Source organism: Saimiri boliviensis, chromosome 3 (assembly GCF_048565385.1).
Source record: "Saimiri boliviensis isolate mSaiBol1 chromosome 3, mSaiBol1.pri, whole genome shotgun sequence".
Taxonomy (NCBI): domain Eukaryota; kingdom Metazoa; phylum Chordata; class Mammalia; order Primates; family Cebidae; genus Saimiri; species Saimiri boliviensis.
In genome coordinates, this window is record NC_133451.1 from 41073369 (window position 1) to 41083735 (window position 10367).

Here is a 10367-nt window from a genome sequence, read left to right on the forward strand (position 1 = left end):
TTGGTCTATATCTCTGTTTTGGTACCAGTACCACGCTGTTTTGATTACTGTAGCCTTGTAGTATAGTTTGAAGTCCGGTAGTGTGATGCCTCCTGCTTTGTTCTTTTTGCTTAGAATTGACTTGGCTATGCGGGCTCTCTTTTGGTTCCATATGAAGTTTAAGGTGTTTTTTTCCAGTTCTGTGAAGAAGGTCATTGGTAGCTTGATGGGAATAGCGTTGAATCTGTAAATTACTTTGGGCAGTATGGCCATTTTCACGATGTTGATTCTTCCTAACCATGAACATGGAATGTTTCTCCATCTGTTTGTATCCTCTCTTATTTCGTTGAGCAATGGCTTGTAGTTCTCCTTGAAGAGGTCCTTTACGTTCCTTGTTAGTTGTATTCCTAGGTACTTTATTCTCTTTGTAGCAATTGTGAATGGCAGTTCGTTCTTGATTTGGCTCTCTTGAAGTCTATTACTGGTGTATAGGAATGCTTGTGATTTTTGCACATTGATTTTGTATCCTGAGACTTTGCTGAAGTTGTTTATCAGTTTCAGGAGATTTTGGGCTGAGATGATGGGGTCTTCCAGATATACAATCATGTCATCTGCAAATAGAGACAATTTGATTTCCTCCTTTCCAATTTGGATACCCTTTATTTCTTTTTCTTGCCTGATTGCTCTGGCTAGAACTTCCAGTACTATATTGAATAGGAGTGGTGAGAGAGGGCACCCTTGTCTAGTGCCAGATTTCAAAGGGAATGCTTCCAGTTTTTGCCCATTCAGTATGATATTGGCTGTTGGTTTGCCGTAAATAGCTTTTATTGTTTTGAGATACGTTCCGTCAATACCTAGTTTATTGAGGGTTTTTAGCATAAAGGGTTGTTGAATTTTGTCAAAAGCCTTCTCTGCATCAATTGAGATAATCATGTGGTTTTTGTCTTTGGTTCTGTTTATGTGGTGAATTACGTTTATGGACTTGCGTATGTTGAACCAGCCTTGCATCCCCGGGATGAATCCTACTTGATCATGGTGGATGAGCTTTTTGATATGCTGTTGCAATCGGTTTGCCAGTATTTTATTGAAGATTTTTGCATCTATGTTCATCATGGATATTGGCCTGAAATTTTCTTTTCTTGTTGAGTCTCTGCCGGGTTTTGGTATCAGGATGATGTTTGTCTCGTAAAATGATTTGGGAAGAATTCCCTCTTTTTGGATTGTCTGGAATAGTTTCAGAAGGAATGGTATCAGCTCCTCTTTGTATGTCTGGTAGAATTCAGCTGTGAACCCATCTGGACCTGGGCTTTTTTTGGGTGGTAGGCTCTTTATTGCTGCCTCGACTTCAGCCCATGTTATTGGTCTATTCAGGGTTTCGGCTTCTTCCAGGTTTAGGCTTGGGAGGATGCAGGTGTCCAGGAATTTATCCATTTCTTCCAGGTTTACTAGTTTCTGTGCATAGAGTTGTTTGTAATAATCTCTGATGATGGTTTGGATTTCTGTGGAATCTGTGGTGATATCCCCTTTATCGTTTTTTATTGCATCAATTTGGTTATTCTCTCTTTTCTTTTTTATTAATCTGGCTAGTGGTCTGTCTATTTTGTTGATCTTTTCAAAGAACCAGCTCCTGGATTTATTGATTTTTTGAAGAGTTTTTGTGTCTCTATTTCCTTCAGTTCTGCTCTGATCTTAGTTATTTCCTGTCTTCTGCTAGGTTTTGAGTTTTTTTGATCTTGCTCCTCTAGCTCTTTCAATTTTGATGATAGGGTGTCAATTTTAGATCTCTCCTTTCTTCTCATGTGGGCACTCATTGCTATATATTTTCCTCTAGAGACTGCTTTAAATGTGTCCCAGAGATTCTGGTATGTTGTGTCTTCGTTCTCATTGGTTTCGAAGAACATCTTTATTTCTGCCTTCATTTCATTGTTTATCCAGTCAACATTCAAGAGCAAGTTGTTCAGTTTCCATGAAGCTGTGTGGTTCTGAGTTAGTTTCTGCATTCTGAGTTCTAACTCGATTGCACTGTGGTCTGAGAGACTGTTTGTTATGATTTCTGTTCTTTTGCATTTGCTGAGGAGTGATTTATTGCTGATTATGTGGTCAATTTTAGAGTAGGTGTGATGTGGTGCTGAGAAGAATGTATATTCTGTGGATTTGGGGTGGAGAGTTCTGTAAATGTCTATTAGGTTTGCTTGTTCCAGGTATGAGTTCAAGTACAGGATATCCTTGTTGATTTTCTGTCTGGATGATCTGTCTAATATTGACAATGGGGTGTTAAAGTCTCCCACTATTATTGTGTGGGTGTCTAAGTCTCTTTGTAAGTCATTAAGAACTTGCCTTATGTATCTGGGTGCTCCTGTATTGGGTGCGTATATATTTAGGATCGTTAGCTCTTCTTGTTGCAGTGATCCTTTTACCATTATGTAATGTCCTTCTTTGTCTCTTTTGATCTTTGTTGCTTTAAAGTCTATTTTATCAGAGATGAGAATTGAAACTCCTGCCTTTTTTTGCACTCCATTTGCTTGGTAGATCTTCCTCCATCCCTTTATTTTGAGCCTTTGTGTATCCTTGCATGTAAGATGGGTTTCCTGGATACAGCACACTGATGGGTTTTGGCTTTTTATCCAATTTGCCAGTCTGTGTCTTTTGATTGGGGCATTTAGTCCATTGACATTTAGGGATAGTATTGTTATGTGTGAATTTGATACTGTCATTTTGATGCTACCTGGCTGTTTTGTTGGTTAGTTGATGCAGATTCTTGATTGTGTTGATGCTCTTTTACCATTTGGTGTGTTTTTGGAGTGGCTGGTACTGGTTGTTCCTTTATATGTGTAGAGCCTCTTTCAGGAGTTCTTGTAGAGCAGGTTTGGTGGTGATGAAATCTCTGAGTGCTTGCTTGTTCACAAAGGATTTTATTTTTCCTTCACTTATGAAGCTGAGTTTGGCTGGATAGGAGATTCTGGGTTGAAAGTTCTTTTCTTTAAGGATGTTGAATATTGGCCCCCAATCTCTTCTGGCTTGTAGGGTTTCTGCTGAGAGATCTGCTGTGAGTCTAATGGGCTTCCCTTTGTGGGTAACCTGACCTTTCTCTCTGGCTGCCCTTAGCATTTTCTCTTTCGTTTCAACCCTGGTGAATCTGACGATTATGTGCCTTGGGGTTGCTCTTCTTGAGGAATATCTTTGTGGTGTTCTCTGTATTTCCTGTATTTGAATATTGGTCTGCCTTGCTAGGTTGGGGAAGTTTTCCTGGATAATATCCTGAAGAGTATTTTCCAGCTTGGATTCATTCTCTTCATCACATTCAGGTACACCTATCAGACGTAGATTAGGTCTTTTCACATAGTCCCACATTTCTTGAAGATTTTGTTCATTCCTTTTTGTGTTTTTTTCTCTGTTCTTGCCTTCTCTTTTTATTTCATTGAGTTGATCTTCGACCTGTGATATCCTTTCTTCTGCTTGGTCAATTCGGCTGTTGAAGCTTGTGCATGCTTCATGAAGTTCTCGTGTTGCGTTTTTCAGTTCCATCAATTCACTTATACTCCTCTCTATGCTGTCCATTCTCGTCAGCAGTTCGTCCAATCTTTTTTCAAGGTTCCTATTTTCTTTGCGTTGGGTTAGAACATGTTCTTTTAGCTCATTGTAGTTTCTTACTACCCACCTTCTGAAGTCTGATTCTGTCATTTCATCACCCTCCTTCTCCATCCGGTCTGGTTCCCTTGCTGGTGAGGAGTTGTGATCCCTGTTAGGAGGAGAGGTGTTCTGGTTTCGGGAGTTTTCATCCTTTTTACGCTGGTTTCTTCCCATTTTTGTGGGTTTATCCACCTGTTGTCTGTCTCTGTCCCAGGGAGTTGGAGCTTTATGAGTTTCCGTTGCACTACTGCCTTTTTTGATTTTTCTTTCAGGTCTGACCCGCCCAGCTAGCAGCAGGCCTAGCCACTGCCTGTCTGCAGGGGCTTTGCTGAGCTGCTGTGGGCTCCGCTCAGCTGCCCTGAGCTCTTCCCTGTAGTCCTTTTTATATGGGCGTAGTTAGAACTGTCTCGGCAATGGTGGCCCCGCCTCTGTTATGGCGGACTCTCTCTGTTGTGGCAGGTTGCCTCGGCAACGGCAGCCTGCCTCCGTAGCGGTGGAGAGTCTCAGTAATGGCGGAAGCCCCTCCCCCACGGAGCCGGACCATCCCGGTTCAGCTGTGCTTGGTTTGGAGGGCTCAACCCAGAGGGTTTCCAATTACTGTTTTTGTTTTCGTTGTTGTTGGGGGTGGAGGGGTGGGACCAACCGAGCCTGATCACCTGGCTCCCTGACTCAGAGTCTTTTCTTTTAAGTTGAACGACCCCGCGTTCCGGTCGCTTGTTGAAAAGGCGCCGGGATCTCCCGTGCTGCGACTCACGGAGTCGGCTCGAACTGCGGCGCCGGCTCCTGGCGGATTTTTTGCCTAGGAGTCTCCTGGCCTGACTCGCTATTTCAGATGAGTTGGGAACTCTGCCGTCTCAGGGCTCTGCTCGCCAGCTAAGAGGGCTCCCAGACCAGTGGCTTTTGTACGGAGAACCGCAGCAACAGGGCGTGGTCACAGCAGCCGCGCGGGCGGAATCAGCCCCACAGGGGCCAAAACAGCCGCACCGGCTGGGACTGCGACGCTGGCGACCCCTCTGCCTGGGTATCTCCTGGTCTGTGGGCAATAAGAGTTTGTCTGGAAATGCGGCGTCCACTCACCCTCTGCACTTTCACTGGGAGCTGAAGTCCTGAGCTGTTCTTAGGCGGCCATCTTCCCAGCATTCCAGCTACCTAAATTTTTTAATGGGACAGGAGTTTGAAAACTGTGGCTTGTGGGCCAAACCTAGCCTGCTGTCTGTTTCATGTTATGAAACAGACACAAATTATGAATGATTTTTACATGATTGAAAAAAATTAACATTTTGTGGCCAGGCAAGGTGGCTCATGCCTGTAATTCCAGGACTTTGGGAGGCCAAGGTGAGTGGATCGCTTGAGGTCAGGAGTTTGAGACCAGCCTAGCCGACATGGTGAAACCTCATTGCTACTAAAAATACAAAAAAAGTAGCTGGGTGTGGTGGCAGGAGCCTGGAGTCCCAGCTATCTGGGAGGCTGAGGGAGGAGAATTGCTTGAGCCCAGGAGGCAGAGGTTGTAGTGAGCCGAGCTTGCGCCACTGTACTCCAGCCTGGGTGACAAAGTGAGACTCTGTCTATAAAAAAAGAACCATTTTGTGACAAGTGAAAATTACATAAAATTCAAGTTTCAGTATCCATAAATAAAGTTTTATTGGAACACAGACATGTCCATTCACTTATGTATCATCCACGGCTGCTTTCATATCATAACCTCAGAGTTGAGTGATTGTGACAGAGACTATATGGCTGGCCAGGCCTAAAATGTTTACTCTTTGGCTTTTTACACAAAAAGTTTTCTAACTACTGATCTAGAAGAATAAATTTTCTTTGTTTTCTGCTTGGAAATTCCTGTTTTGGACTGAGAAGTAAGGCTATTTCCATGCTTATACAGGCCCATCCACTTTTATAAATAATAGTGAACAACTGTCTTCACATCTCATGGTAGGAACACCAAGTATATTTGCGTAAGTGTGAGTTTATGTATACAGGCACTAAGTATTTACAATACCTAAGTTTATTTCAAGCTGACCATCACATGTGATGATAATTATTAACATAAATTATTCTTGTGAAAGGATAATGTTTATTAAATTATGTCAAAAATTTTAGCAATACAATTTTTGTAACCTTCCCCCTATTCCATCAAGGGCAACTACTTGTCTCCAGATGTTCAGAATTTGTTAAAACAGGAAAGAAAGAGGAAGAAAAGGCCAGTGTTCACATTTCGGCTACCAATTTGGAATTTCTTTTATAAGTTTGTAGGGAGACAATGGTCTTGAGAATGTTGAAGATTTTCTCAATTCCTTAAGGTCTCCTTTATGTATTAAGAGCTATGCTTGTGAGGCTTTGGGATTATAGGTAGCAAGCCTATAATCCCAGCACTTTGGGAGGCCAAGGTGGGTGGATCACTTGAGGTCAGGAGTTTGAGACCAGCTTGGCCATGGCAAAAACCTGTCTCTACTAAAAATACAAAATTAGCCAAGCATGGTGGCATGCCCCTGTAGTCCCAGCTACTCAGGAGGCTGAGGCAGAAGAATTACTTGAACCCTGGAGGCAGAGGTTGCAGTGAGCTGAGATCGTGTCACTGCACTCCAGCTTGAGCTACAGAAACACCATGTCAAAAAAAAAAAAAAAATCACAAGAATTCAGTAAATGTGTCAGGGAAGTCCCTGACCCATAGGAAGAAAAGGGAAAGCCTGTCCCTGCTGGTCCCACTGGAGTGTGTGGTAAAAGAAGGGGTACAAAGTTAAGAAGGAATTGGTGAGCCAAGTATATTCTGGTTACTTCTTTCCAAGTCCATGTGAGATGGGAGGGTGGCAGAAACTTCATGGTAAAATTAAAAGCAGAGTGCAGTTTGCCTCTTTCTCTATTTGGGCTCTTGCAGGGGTTGGGGGGTGTCAGCTCACACCTGTAATCCCAGCACTTTGGGAGGCTGAGGCAGGTGGATCACTAGGTTAAGAGATCGAGACCATCCTGGCCAACATGGTAAAACCCTGTCTCTACTAAAAATATAATAATTAGCTGGGCATGTGGCACACACCTGTAGTTCCAGCTACTCAGGAGGCTGAGGCAGGAGTATTGCTTGAAACTGGGAGGAGGACGTTGCAGTGAGCCGAGACTGAACCACTGCACTCTAGCCTGTGTGACAGAGCAACACTCCATCTGAAAAATAAATAAAAGAGATTGAGCTAGCACTTTGGAACCTGTCTAGGTTTGTGTGGATTGTGGAGGGATGTGAAGGGTTCCTAAAGCTGTATGGGGAAGCACAGAAGATAGCTGATGCTGCTGGCTGGCAGCTTTGTCATGGTGTATTAGTACATTTTCATGCGTTGATACAGACATGCCCAAGAATGGGAAGAAAAATAGGTTTGATGGACTTACAGTTCCACGTGGCTGGGGAAGCCTTACAATCATGGCAGAAGGTGAAAGGTAGTCTCACTTGGCAGCAGACAAGAGAATAAAGCTTGTGCAGGGGACCTCCCCTTTATAAAACCATCAGATCTGGCGAGACTTATTCACTATCACGAGAATAGCATAGGAAAGACCCACCCGCATGATTCAATTACCTCCCACCGGATCTCTCCCACAACATGTGGGAATTGTAAAAGTTACAATTAAAGATGAGATTTGGGTGGGGACACAGTCAAATCATATCACATGGTGAGGGTGATTTACCCTGTGGTTATTGACAAGATAGAGAGGGGTGCAGGGAGGATAGTGATATTCACAGCACCAGTGAGAGCCAGATTGGGGGCAGGCTGGGAAGGGAGGGTCATGGGCCCTGTGCAAGCCTAGAGAATAAACCAAGTGCTTGCCAGCCACAGACTTCTTCAGTGGACTCCTCCCAGAAACCAGCTCCTGCACAGGCAACAGTGACATCCAGGGAAAAGCAGAGGCAGTCAGACTCCCTTGCCCTGAGAGCTATTTCTCTCCCTTACCCCTTATACTCAGGGGTGAAGATCAGGGGCAAAGCAGCCCTCATAAAGAGATGAGCTTCAAACTAACTGAATAAAGAATCCAGAGAAGCAGTCTTAAACTAGAAAAGTCTGATACACTTTTAATTAACTACTTTAATTCCAACCATGTGTCCAAACCATCTCTCATATACTCAAATGTATATGAGAAGGGACAAATCAGTAGTGAAAAAAAAAATTTTTTTAAAGAATTGATGAATAATAAGATGTTAATTTTTTTGACATTTCTACTCTATTCAAATCTGTCATGCAGTTTTGTTCTAAGCAGTGACTTTCAAATGTTTTGATCATGTCCCTCAGTAAAACATTTTACATCACTACCAAGAACATATGTTCTTACACATATGCCTGAAATAAAATATCATGAAATCAAATATACCTTTAATTTATTGTGTGATTATGCTCTATTTTCTAGTCTTCTCTACATTAGAAAAAAATGTCATTTATGTCCCATTAAATTGATTATTTAATCAGCAGCCGTTTATTAAAGCTCTCCAGCCTGGGTGACAGAGTGAGACCCTTTTTAGGATGAGGGGAAGGGTGTAGCACATAAACTAAAGAGTTACTGAGTCTTGGTCTTTGACATGCTGAACTGGAATAGTATTGCAGACAGCTACAACTATGGTAGATATTTCAATTCCAATTCAAGTATAGAAGCCAAGAACTAGTATAGAAGCTAATTCCAATTCAAGTATAGAATCTAAGAACTTTTCTTTTTATCTTTAATGTACAAAAAGTACATTAAAGAAGTACAGGCTGGGCGCGGTGGCTCACACCTGTAATCCCAGTCCTCTGGGAGACCAAGGTAGATGGATCACAAGATCAGGAGATCAATACTGTCCTGGCTAACATGTTGAAGTCCTGTCTCTACTAAAAATACAAAAAATTAGCCAGGTGTGGTGGCACATGCCTTAATCCCAGCTACTTGGGAGGCTGAGGTGGGAGAATCGCTTGAACCCAAGAGGCGGAGGTTGCAGTGAACTGAGGTCGTGCCACTGTACTCCAGCCTGGGTGACAGAGCAAGACTTCATCTAACAGAAAAAACAAAATACAAAATGAGTGGTTGAACAAAATCGGAAGGTGGAACATATGAAGCAGAAAGAATCCTCAAAGTACAATTCTGATGATAGGATGAAGGGCATACCAGGTGTTCAGCATTTTGTAGCGTCATTTATGAAGAGAGCACTATTGACCCATTTGCTGTGGGAGGGTATCACACTGACTTCATTTGCCACACTGCATATTTGATTGTATCTTTTACATCCAACTTTTCTGGTTGATGTCCTTGAATAACTCACAGCAGGTGTTTGCAAGCCAGGATCAAGTGTGCCTTCTGTACTCCTGATACAGAGGAAACATAGTTGACCCACAGGAACGGAAATCAAGACCTTTGCCTTATTGGCCCTTTAAGTTACCAACAGAGCTAACCAAACCCAGACTACTTGAGAAGGAGAAAAATTAAAATAAAAGACACCTTTTGCAAGCAATTACGTAACAGTTTTTGAAAAAAAAAAGCTGCAAAAAGTGTAAATCATTTCCACGTGATTTACAAACTTTCAGGGTGACTTAAAAATTCTCAAAACATTCTGTTATGGCTGGTAAAGGTGAAAAGGAAAGTAAGAAGACAGAAACAAGACAAGAACCCTCTATGTTTTCTTTCTCCTCCATAAAATCTTTCCCCCACCAAAAGAACACATGGCCACTGAGCAGCAACTTACCATTTTTCCAGGGTCAGTTCACTTTTCGTGCTGCTCTAAACCCTGCTGAAAGCCAGCTCCCCAGGGAACCGCAGGAATGGGGGCTGGCCTCTCTTAGTCTGCAGGCACTCAGAAGGAAATGCCCCTTGCCAAGAAAGGGGTGGTGTTAGGGGAGAATCCATCTACTGTCAAGGAAGTTTCAATTAAGTATGGATGCCAATTAATTTAATTTATATTTCGGCATGAAAAATGTCATTCTATTATACATGCACTGGAAGGATGCCAGAAGCCCATGTTAATAAATTACATCTCTACTGACATAATATGGAATTGCAGACTAATCGGATACTTATTAAATGCCCACCTGTGCTTGGGGCTACACCTTGTAGAAATCCAGCTGAAATAAGGTCTGTCCAGTAAGGCTTGTCCTTACACTGTGATCATCTGACAACCACTCTTAACCTCCTCTTCTTCTAGCCTTGGGCGTGTCTCAGGAGAACAACTGTGAAAAAGAATAATCAACATTCAGTTGCCAGTGGTTATGAATGGGCATATTTAATGACTAAGGGAATGAATGAAGAGGAACTGTAAATAATCTATTCAAGTTAATTGAGGAACAGGTCTACTCTGGTTAGCAGGAAACTTGCCATGATTATTCTACTACAGATTCAGGTCAGCTGGTCGTAGGTAATAATAGTAATACCACCTGGTTATTAAGTGCCAACTCTGTGCCACACTCCATATTTTATTTTGCATTCTTGCTATATATTTTACTTTGAATCCCTACAACAATCCTTCAAGGTAAGGATGACTTCTTCCCACACCCCTCATTTTAGAGGCAAAAGCTGAAGCTCAGTACCATGAAATGACCTTGGTCAAGGTCACGTGATTAGTAAGAGGCACATTCTCCTGTGCTGGCCGATTTCCACTGCATCAAACCTCTATTCTCTATGACAAGTGTCACTACTGTCTCCATGGAGGATGGGCTGGTGACTGCCCTGTTCTGGCAGTGCTGACATACTGGATAGTTCTTGATGCACTACAGTTACAATTGAATCACCAGGAGGTGACTCTGTAATACCTGTTTCCTGGGAAT

General features: G+C 42.5%; 1 long non-coding RNA gene across 1 annotated transcript in view; it reads right to left on the reverse strand.

Annotated features, from left to right (window-relative positions):
• Positions 1 to 9386, reverse strand: part of LOC120363593 (uncharacterized) — an 81262-nt gene extending 71876 nt beyond the window's left edge. The window contains exon 1 of the long non-coding RNA XR_005579093.2: positions 9293 to 9386. This is a non-coding gene — a long non-coding RNA (uncharacterized LOC120363593). The remainder of the gene's footprint in view (positions 1 to 9292) is intronic.
• Positions 9387 to 10367: the final 981 nt, after the last annotated feature.